Source organism: Phyllostomus discolor, chromosome 6 (assembly GCF_004126475.2).
Source record: "Phyllostomus discolor isolate MPI-MPIP mPhyDis1 chromosome 6, mPhyDis1.pri.v3, whole genome shotgun sequence".
Lineage (NCBI taxonomy): Eukaryota > Metazoa > Chordata > Mammalia > Chiroptera > Phyllostomidae > Phyllostomus > Phyllostomus discolor.
The window spans coordinates 71,077,299-71,088,594 of NC_040908.2; the positions used below are offsets into that span (position 1 = coordinate 71,077,299).

Consider the following 11,296-nt stretch of genomic DNA (forward strand, 5'->3'; position numbering starts at 1 on the left):
GGAGCTTGTTTTCTGTAAATTACTTATCCTAACAAGGTCTCTGTGCTCCCTCCTGCTGGGCTTTCTTATAATCTGGCGGTCTCTGTTGGTGTGTGTTCTGAAGTAGCAAATAAAACATTCTTCGGGTCGGGTGAAAAACGCCCAGGAGACACTAAATGCATCCAAAGTAATGAATTTAGAGCCACCAACAACCACAACGTCACTTTCTATACTTTAGAATCATTGCCTCCCTTAGTCCGCTGATTTTTCTACAAAGTATCTGTTTTGCTTCTATTCCTGGTATTATTTCAGTGAAAGTTTCATGTTCCTCATGTCTCTATTTGCTACTGGTGTTTTGACACTCAAAAATCAAAGGAGAGAAAATTGCAAAATTCCTGTTTCTCTAATTTAGTGAAGACATTACTGTATCGTCATTGTCATCATCATGATGACCAAGTGAAAAAAAGTTTAATATATAAAACCTTTCCAGGAGCAGGATTAGCAAAATTGAAAGCACTCCAGGCTGTCTCAGTCTACTAGGAGGAATGAAGCATCACCGTGCCCCTTTTTTTCTGATGGGAAACTGAGGTAACCGGCAACCGCCAAGATGTCTGAATGTCCCATAGCAGATGCACTTATTCCTAATGTGAGAGACTGTCGCTTTTTCAAAGTATTGCCCGTGAAAAGGAAATAATCTGATACAGTTGGCATGACACAGGAAAATGAGAGGCGGGGGAAAGGTTGGGGGCGGGCCGGGAAGGGCGATGGTCAGTGATGGTGATGGATATGGCTGGTGATGGTGGTGACGGTAGTGATGATAGCGACGCTGGCCGCCTCCTCTCCCGCTTCTCCATCACTGCCTGTCCTCTCTGCCTCTTCGGTTCCTGCGTGCCTATGCCTGGAGAAACACAGCTGACAGAATTTGCACCCAAGCCACAGTCCGAGCGCGCAAGGTTACTGCGCCCTGGGCGCCGGCACCCCTGCCCGAGCCCCGCAGCCTGGCGGCCTCGTAGCCCAGCGCTCCCTGCGACCACTCTGTGGTGGCCCCTTTGCGCTGCCTGCGCCCCCCAAGGCGGGCACTGTACAGCCCCCGACCACCACACCCCTGCTAGAGCTCCAGGGTCCGTAGGAGGCGCGTTGACCTGGGGCCCAGCATCCGCCGCACCAAGCACCGCGACCCCGCCCGCTCCGCCGCTGCGGATCACTTACGCCAGCACTGGGCCCAGCTACTCGTCTGCTACCAGACAAAGGATGCAAGGCCACTGCGCTGCTAGCTGCTCCGGGAGGCGCGCTGCTGGGACCAAGGGATGGAGGAAGGGGGGCGGGGTTGGGAGACCCGGAGGAGGGGCCGTAGGGGGAGGGGGGAAAGGCGTCGGGGAGGGGCCGCGGCTCCCCACTGCCGAGGCCTTGGTTCGTGTCTAGTGTCTGTCTACCCACCGGTCAGCCAATCTCCAGGGCAGAGTCCTTCCGGGTCCTCAGCCTGAAAACCTCCCCAGAGGGACCAGGGTACAGCCTCTGGAGGTTGGGGGGCGCCGTGAGAGAAAGGAAAAGGAGGAAGGGAGACGTGTGCTCGTGTGTGCATTTATTCCTTCTTCCTAATCACGATCCTTTACATCCACACCCCCTCCCCCAGCAATTTAGAAAAATGCCAGTCTCTGCCTCACCTCTGCCTCACCCTTCTGGAGATGCTTCCACTGCGTCCTCTCCATCCACAGATACCTCTCCGGCCGTTACAGGAAGAACAGGACTGCCACCGGGAAGGTCCAGTGCCAGACGCCGGGCTAGTGCGAGGCAAGCGAGAGGAGAACGCCGGGATCCTGAGCATTGGAAGAGGGGCCACGTCTTGCTAGTCATCCTTCCTACTGGGATGGGTCAAAGGTGGAGGGTGGGACAGACCCAAGCTGCCCTCCACAGGCCTGCAGTGAGTGGCGAGTCTGGTAGGTTTCCCTTTCCGGGAGAAGTAACACTTTTGCTTGACTCACTCATTGCACCTTGTTATTAGGAGTAGCGTTGATTTATTTATATGTTTACATTTTTTATTATGGAATTTAAAAAAATCAGACATAGAGAGAACAGTATAATGAACCCACCAGTGCTTAGCTCCAGCTTCAAACTTTCTACTTCCTTTTTAAAATTATATTTATTGACGTAACACTGGTTAATGACATTATATAAACTTAAGGTGTACAATATTATAATTCGTTATCTGTATACTATGCTGAGGGCTCACCACCTTAAGTCTAGTCACCATGTATTGGGTTGGCCAAAAAGTCCGTTTGTTTTTTTTTCCTTGTAATATGGCTCTAGTAGCGCTTAGTTATCTTTAACTTCATTAAAAACAATTTTGCTAGATTTATTGTGACAACTGTCATATCAGCATGCATTTAAAAAACATCAAAATCGGTGCATGTTTGTTTGTATAGCCATTTTAATATTGAAGATGGAAGAAAATACACAACATTTTTGGTATATTATGTTTTATTTATTTATTCAAGAAAGGTAAACACACAACCGAAAGGCAAAAAAAAAAAAAAAATTGTGCAGTGTAGAGAGAAGGTGCTGTGACTGATTGAACGTGTCAAAAGTGGTTTGTGAAATTTTGTGCTGGATGAAAGGACAAAAAAGCCTCTCTCTGGCCATCTTTACCAGTGCTAGCTCTCTTTCCTTAAGTCTGTGAGGCATAATTAACTGTTGTTTCTCTGAGCCTCTATTCTCAGGAAAGATTACTAAGAGCATCCCACTTGCAGGTGCTTGAAAACTTATATAAACAGGACCTACCAGACAGACCCAAGCACCCAGACCCTGAACCCAAAGGTAACAGCAAAACAACTGAAGCCACACTATCAGCTTAAAACCTCTTGATTTACTACTAGTTGCCATGACTACCCAGCTACAACCCCTCCCTCTTTTTGATCCAATAAAAACTCACAGCCCCCTATCTGTATGGGCTGGTGCATTTTTGGGCACCTAGCCTTTTCCCTCCCTTGGGAAAATAAAAATAAAACTGCCTTCTGCATTTACTTCTTTTGGTGAATTCTTTCACAGCCTGTGTCAGCAGTTACCCTAGCCCTGGAGATTTCTTGCTGGATGATGCTCCGCAGCCAAATAGCAATCAAATCAAGATATTAATTAAGAACAATCAAATGTTAAAACCAGGAGGGAGATAGCCAGCATACTCAAAACATCCAAATCAATAAAGTTATTGTGAAAATAAAAGATGTGTCCTTGATTGTACAGGAAAAACCATATAGACTTTTTGGCCAACCCAATATTTCACCTGCCTTACCCACTTTGCTCTCTTCCCACCCTTCTTCCCTTGGGTAATCACCATTCTGTTGTCTGTCTGTATGTTTTGTTAATTCATTTGTTACTTTTTTGTTTTATATTCTACAAATGAGTGAAATCATGTGGTTTTTGTCTGTTTTCATCTAGCTTATTTCACTTAATATGATACCCTCAAGATTCATCCATGTGGCAGTATGTCATTTTACAGCTGTGTAGTATTTCATTGATTATATATGTGTGTATGTGCATATATATATATATATGCCACATCTTTATTTTATATATATATGCCACATCTTTTTAATCCATTCATCTGTCAGTGAACCTTGGGTTACTTCCATGTTCCATGTCTGGGCTATTGTAAGTAATACTACAGTGAATATGGGTACATACAGGGTCCGGCAGAAGTAATGCCTGCCTGAGTGTGGTTGATAGGGTAGTAATATGGGTGTAATAATTTATAGTTTTAATTTGAACACTTCACATAAAATGTCATATGGTGTATTTGAGTGGGATATTGTTATGTTACAGAATTGCATGCTTATGATTTTGTAATAAAAGATTTTGTAAGAAAAAAGGGGTGGTATTTGTGCTGGACCCTGTATATTTTTATAAATAAATGCTTTCATGCTTTTCTGATAACGGGTATCCAACCCGCGGCTCACGGGCCACATGCAGCCCAGGATGGCTATGAATGCAGCCCAACACAAAATTATAAATCTACTTAAAACATTGTGAGATTTGTGTGTGTGTGTGATTACGTGTTACAATGTATTTAATATGTGGCCCAAGACAATTCTTACTCCAGTGTGGCCCAGAGATGCCAAAAGGTTGGACACACCTAAAAACAAGAGGAATTGCTAAATCATGTGGTAGTTCTATTCTTAATTTCAAAAGGAAACTCCAGACTGTTTCCCTTGGTGTCTGCACACTTCTTTCTACTCCTCCCTCCCTATAACAGAGGCTACCTAAAAACTTTTTAAAAACATAATTGCAGTATCATTCCACCTTACAAAAATCAAGAATAATTCCTTAACTGTCAGCTGATTATGATTTGTGAGCAGCTGGTGGTTGTTTCTTGAGCAGTTACTATGTTCGTTTAGTGCTTTGCCCATGCTGCTCAGCTTTGGTAGACAGGGGTTGTGCTGAATTGTTATTGGCCTACAGTAGCTGACAGAGCATGAATTAGAGAACACTGATCCTCCGAGGGCCAGACATTCCTTATGGTGTCTTATTAGACCTCTCGAAAATTTTGATTACAGCCTATCCTTCCAGAAAGATGCACATGCAGAATTTTTACTTATATCCCAGGGGTTTCCATCCAATCCACACAGGCCATTTGAACTCAAGTGCAGGCTGTGGACTACAGAGCTGGGCTGAAGTGTTTCTTGCAGCCCCTTGGAGCCCCATAGATCGGAGCCTAAGGATTCTGCTGGGCCTGCCCTCTCACCAGTAGAGCTGACTTTCCCTCTTATCTGGTGGGAGCTCTGGGGCCTGAGCACAGTAAAAGAGTCAAGCTACAAAGTGTGCCTTCTTTTCCTAAGGGGAAGCTCTGGAATTTAAGACCTGTGCACATATGAGCTGGAAATGGTTTTTCTTTTTTTTTATTTAAGTGTATTTTATTGATTATGCTATTACAGTTTTCCCATTTTTTCCCCCTTATTCTTCCTCTGCCTGCACCCCCCCAATCCTCCAGCACTCCCCCCACCCTTAGTTCATGTCCATGGATTGCACATACTAGTTCTTTGACTTCTCTGTTTCCTATACCATTCTGAACCTCTCCCTGTCTATTTTATGCCTACCAATTATACTTCTTATTCCCTGTACCTCCCCCCCCTTCCCCTCCCTACTGAAAACCCTCCATGTGATCTCTATTTCTGTGATTCTGTTCCTGTTCTAGTTGTTTGCTTAGTCTGTTTTTGTTTTTGCTTTGAGGTTCAGTTGTTGATAGCTGTGAGTTTGTTGTCATTTTACTGTTCATAGTTTTTGATCTTCTTCTATTTCTTAGTAAGTCCCTTTAACATTTCATATAAAAAGGGCTTGGTGATGATGAACTCCTTTACCTTGACCTTATCTGGGAGGCACTTTATCTGCCCTTCCATTCTAAATGTTAGTTTTTCTGGATAGAGTAATCTTGGATGTAGGTCCTTGCCTTTCATGGCTTCAAATACTTCTTTCTAGCCCCTTCTTGCCTGTAAGTTTTCTTTTGAGAAATCAGCTGATAGTTGTATGGTCAAAGGAGAGTTACCTACTCCTTTCTAGGTAACTCCTTTTCTCTTGCTGCCTTTAAGATTCTCTCTTTCTCTAATGTTGGGTAACTTAATAATGATGTGCCTTGGTATGTTCTTTGGGTACAAATTCTTTGGGATTCTCTGGGCTCCCTGGACTTTCTGGAAGTTTATTTCCTTCACCAGATTGGGGAAGTTTTCCTTCATCATTTGTTCAAATAAGTTTTCAACTCTTTTGTTTTTCTCCTTCTGGCACCCCTGTGACTCTGATGTTAAAGCCTTTAAAGTTGTCCCAGAGTTTCCTAAGCCTCTTCTCACTTTTTTTGAATTCTTGTTTCTTTATTCTGTTCTGATTGAATGTTTATTTCTTCTTTCTGCTCTAGGTTGTTGACTTGAGTCCCAGTTTCCTTCCCTTCACTGTTGGTTCCCTGTATATTTTGCTTTATTTCACTTTGGTAGCCTTCATTTGTTCCTTCATTTTGCTACTGAGCTCAACTATTTCTGTGAGCATTCTGATTACCAGTGTTTTGAACTCTGCATCAGATAGGTCGGCTTCTCATCGCTTAGTTCTTTTTCTGGAGTTTTGATCTGTTTTTTCATTTGGGCCATATTTCCTTGTCTCAGTGCACTTGTTATGTTGTAAGGGGACAGAGCCTTAGGTATTCACCAGGGCAGGGCAACCATCTTTGCTGCATTGTGGTGTTGTCTGTGGGGGAGAGGTCAGAGAGGGAACAGTGCTGCTCCCTTGCTGTGCTCTAGCCCCACTTTCCAACAAACTCTCCTGTGTGAGACTGGGAGTTACTCCTGCCATGGCAACCCCTGCAGTAGTTTATAGCTAGCTTTGAGTCTTAAGTTTACTGTTCAGCCAGCCCTGCCTTGCCAGTGTGGTCCACGGCTTGCTGCAGGTCCTCTCAACTAGCCCTACTTTGCCCGCCCCTCGTCATCTCCGCTCAGCTGCCCATTTCCTGCCAGTCTGGGTGAATGTTTCTTTAACTCCTTGGTTGTTGAAGTTCCATGCAGTTTGATTTTCTGGCAGTTCTGATTGTTTATTGTTTTTAGATTGGTTGTTATCCTTCTTTTGGTTATGCGGAAAAATGAAGTGTTTCTACCTATGCCTCCCTCTTGGCTGGAACTTGGAAAAGGATTTTCGGTTGTACCACAGAAGAACACTTTTCTAGGATGGACCTTGTGTCCAGAGTACCTGGACACTCAGTGTATCTAAATTCCCTAATGGTAGAACTGAGGCATGTCCATCAGTGTTAGGCTTTGGGAGCACAGTTAAGAGGTAACCCCTCAGAGCAGTTAGGATGCAGGTTCTGGACTCAGACTACCTGGTTTTGAATCCTTCACCTCTTACCAGCCCTGTGACCTTGGGCTGGCTACTTGACATCTCTGTGCCTGTTTCCTCATAAGCCAAAATTGGGGTTGTCATTCCAACCTGACTACTTAGGTTACTGGGAGGTTTTTCGGCATTCCCAGTGCCTGGCACAGAGAGGTTGGAAAGGCACTCAGAATAGTCATACTGCTTGTATCCTGTGGGGTAGTGCTGGCTGGAGGGCCCCTGGCCAGAAGGAATGCATATTGCTTTGGAGATGGATTATAATTCCCTCCTTATCTCCTTTTGAAGTGGCTCCTTGTCCTGTGTGACTACTTCTTGACCTTTTCCCTCTGCACATACACAGAGGTAATGTAGCTTAGAGTCATGTGCAAGACATGTGCCACCTTTGTCTGGGATCCCTCAAAACAAGTCTCAAACTCAGGGAGGTGCTGTCCTGCTTGGCTGATCTGCCACCATTGGCGCTCCCTGTAATGTGAGTAATAAAGGCCATGTCTGCTCCATCCAGTCCTCCTTGTGGTTTTCTCAGCTTATCCAAATGAGCAGTCGAGATCACCAGGCTTGACTTTCTGCATTCATAACTTATAAGTGGGAGAAGTACAGTGGCTGATACCTAGAAGGACTGCTGCTTCAGAGGAGTTACAACCTTACTTGAAGCAGACAGAAAGGGCCTGGCCTTCGGTCTGGTGCAGCAGAAGCTGAGCATACACATGACAAAGTGGCTCTTCTCTCTGTGCCAGAGGGCTAGAACAGGGGTGTGGGTGCCTTCTGGAAACCTCAGAGGAGTTCCTAGGTCCTGTGGATTTCCTAACTGACATAGCTATGAAGTGATTTCTGACATGCTGAAGGGAGAGTGTTCATTCTCTGTCCATCCAGCCCAGCCAGATTGATCTCAGTTAATGGAACATCGTGGCCCCTCTACTGCCTCCCCAAGCCTTACCTTATTGGTGAAGATTCCCCTAAAGACCTCAGGCACAGAAAAGTCACACAGTTTTAGCTTTCAGGCCTGCCCTGCATTAGTGGTCAGAGTTTTGGGTTGCTGTGTGTCCTGTGGCAGCCCCGCTAGACTGTAAATGTATTGAGAGCTTGGATCCTAATCAGCTGAGTCAGCATCCTCATAACATACTGTGCATTGCCCAACCCAGCACTGATGCAAAGAGTACTTCCTATAATGTTCACACAGCTCATAGAGTATCCTCCCAAGGGGGCTGGGGCCAGGCCAAGTTTTCAATGTCTTATAGCCAGCCCAGCAACTATTGTAGGTAACTCAAACCTGCATACTTCTGGGCCCTTCCCAGGGGCAGGGCAGAGCCTGAAGAGGAAGGAACACACCCCTGGGCTAGGGTGTCCTAGTCACCCTGATTATGATGCTGTGATTCTGACTTTCCACCTCCTGGTTTCTCCACATTCTCTCCCTTGAATGGAAAACCTTGTTCCTTCCCTTGTATGACTCTGAATTTCAGAGACTTCTAAAGAGAATCAATCTTTCTCTTCCCTCTATACCTTCACCTTTCTCTTTCCCACTTCCCTTCTCTCACTCACAACTCTCTTTTCCTTTCCTTTCTGACAATATGAATTTTTTTCATTTTTAAAACTGATGTGCTCTGCCTATACCAATTAGGGATGGTGTGCATAAATAAAATCAGCACTAAAGCTTTTGTAGAATGACATGAACAGATGGAATATAGTGCCTAGTTCTACTCAGGAGAACTGCCAAACTATAGATTTTCTTACAGAATGTAGAGTATTCTAGGGATACTCTGACCTTATGGGTTTTGTAGAAATAAATTTACCAAAGGGCCCTAGGGTTAAGAGAAAACAAAACAAAGAACATCATTAGCATCCATTTGTTCTTTGTGGGCCATCTAATACTCTGTGCCAGCTTTAAGGAAGAATTCTATAAACTATTAACATTGACACAGAACTTTAGTCATGGTAAAGAAGTGGAGTTTGGGTTAGCTAAATGGAAGACCATACAAATGTGAAAGGACAGCTTGCTGTGATAAATGGATTCAACAGCTATAAAGATCAACTTACAGAAGATTCATAGAAGGGGAGATGTATAATATCTGGGCTTCCAGCTGGTGAAGAATGCTAAGCTTATTGACATTGAAAATAAGCTAAGATAAAAGACATTCAGTCCAAATGGAGAAAAAATACTTTAAAATAAGCCGTATGCTTGCAACTAAATTAAGGCAGTAAATATGTCTGTGATTCCAGCCCATTTACAATTACAGAGACTACAGATCATTATAATGAACAGATGATTATTAACCACAAAGTGCCCTATGCATCACAAGACATTTGAGCTATGCACTCTTCCACATCAGAAGAAACCCAGTTGTCCTGACAAGAATGTTTTCACAAACTAGTTGGAAAACAAGAGAATTGAGAATGTCATTTGGGATGGCTTTAAAATATCAAGAGGGGGAACCTATGTCCCCTCTCCTTGAATTTGGATGGGCTTGAGATGGCTTCAGGCAACAGAGAATGGCAGAAGAGTCAATATATGTCTTCTGGGGCTAGATCACAAAAGGTCTGCAGCTTCCATCTGGCTCATTGGGAGCACTTACCCTCTAGCACTCCCTCTTGAAATAAGCCCACTCAGAACTCAGCCACTGAACTGGGAGAGGCCCAGGCATGTGCAAAGGTCATGGAGTGGGGCACAGGTCAATAGTCCCAGCCTTTGAGGCACCAAATGTGTGAATAAAGACACCTCCAGATGATTCCAGTGTCCAGGCTTTAAGTTACCTCCAGCTGTTTAAGTCTTTCCAGCTGAGAATTCAGATATCATAGAAAAATCATACCCTTGGTGCCCTGTCCAAATTCCTGACCCCAAAAATCTGTTAGCATAATGAAATGGTTATTTAATGCTGCTAAATCTGAGTTGTTGCATAGCAAGAGATACTGGGAATATTAAATAATAAAAATAGTCCAGGTGCAGTGAGACAGAATTAACTTTCAAAAAGCTTTCAGTCTCAGGAGGGATCAGTGGGATATTAGTGAATAAGAAGGTTGGGCTTGCTGAATTCCAAGCTGCACTCCTAGCTGCATGGCCCTGAGAAAGCTATTGTCTCTATGCTAGTGTCTTCACCTATAAAATAAGGATAATAATAGTATCTGCTTTACAGGTAGGTTGTGAAGAGTGAACATATGTGACGCACTTAGAGTAGGGAACCAAGCCACACAGCAGGAGGTGAGTGGCAGGTGAGTGAAACTTCATCTGTATTTACAGCTTCTCCCTGTTGCTCACATTACCACCTGAGCTCCACTTCCTGTCAGATCAGCAGTGGCATTAGATTCTCAACAGGATTGTGAACCCTGCTGTGAACTGTGCATATGAGAGATCTAGATTGTGTGCTCCTTATGAGGATCTAATTAACGCCCGATGGTCTGAGGCAGAGCTGAGGTGGTGATGCTGGTGCTGAGGAGCAGCTACAAATATAGATTATCATCAGCAGAGAGGTTTGACTGCACAAAGACCATAATAAATCATTTGCTTGAAGACATATCAAAACCATATCAGTGAGTGGTAAGTGACAATTAAGCTGCATCTGGTGGCAAGCTTTATAGTAGCAAGTGAGTCGATGTACTTCAATTATACAGCTGCATCTGGTAGCAGGCTTTCAGTAAGAACCCAATACTTATTTGTGGCCCACCCATTATTTTATTCACTGCTTCTGTCTGCACCTCTTTCTTGCACTGTGCTTATCTTAGTCACAGTTTTGGTAAGTCCACATTGCTAACCCTAGCCAAAATGAGTAAAAAACAAATGTCACTGGAGAGCTTCTTTGATAAGGGAGAAATACCCAATAGTGAGATAGCAGAAGACTAAGACTGCCAACAAAAAGAAAATGGCATTTAAAAGAAAATACTAAGAGTCCTGCTGAAATTATGGATTTACTGCAATGGGTGACTCACATTCTCCAAGCGTGCTTTGTATAATATATACTGACAAGCTATCCGACAAAGCCATGAAACCTTCAAAACTGCTTTGCCACATGGAGACCGAGCACCTTGCATTAAAAGACAAGTCTTTGGAGTTTTTCAATAGAAAAAAAAATGTAAGCACAAAGAACAGACCAATTATTGAAGGCCACTATTCCATCAAATGTGTCTGCACTTGTTACAGAACAGACCTGGTGGTTGCAGGGGCCCTCTGTCACTGTGGATTCTTTGCCTGCCACCAGGGAACTGGAATTATGGCTCTCCATGCCAGAGTTTGGTGAAAAGGAAATGATCTATTTATTCAGAAGTTATACAGACTTAGAATAATGACTTAATGTCTTCATTAAAAACCCAAAGTCCTTTAAAACACCCACAAACACACACAGTCTTTCCTTCCCCCTTTGACCTGTCAGGCCAGCCTCAGAACATGCCAATCAGAAGTACGTCCTCCAGAAGGGAAAAACAGAAGTCTGCACACAGCTCACTTCTCCTGGTTCCTCTCAGTCCTCCATGCTTGGTT

General features: G+C 44.0%; 1 long non-coding RNA gene across 1 annotated transcript; it reads left to right on the forward strand.

Moving 5' to 3' along the window:
* Positions 1-1,428: 1,428 nt before the first annotated feature.
* Positions 1,429-10,394, forward strand: LOC118501164. Its single transcript, XR_004903769.1, has 2 exons — positions 1,429-1,900; positions 9,960-10,394. It is a non-coding gene; the product is annotated as an uncharacterized LOC118501164 (long non-coding RNA).
* The last annotated feature ends 902 nt before the right edge of the window (positions 10,395-11,296 follow it).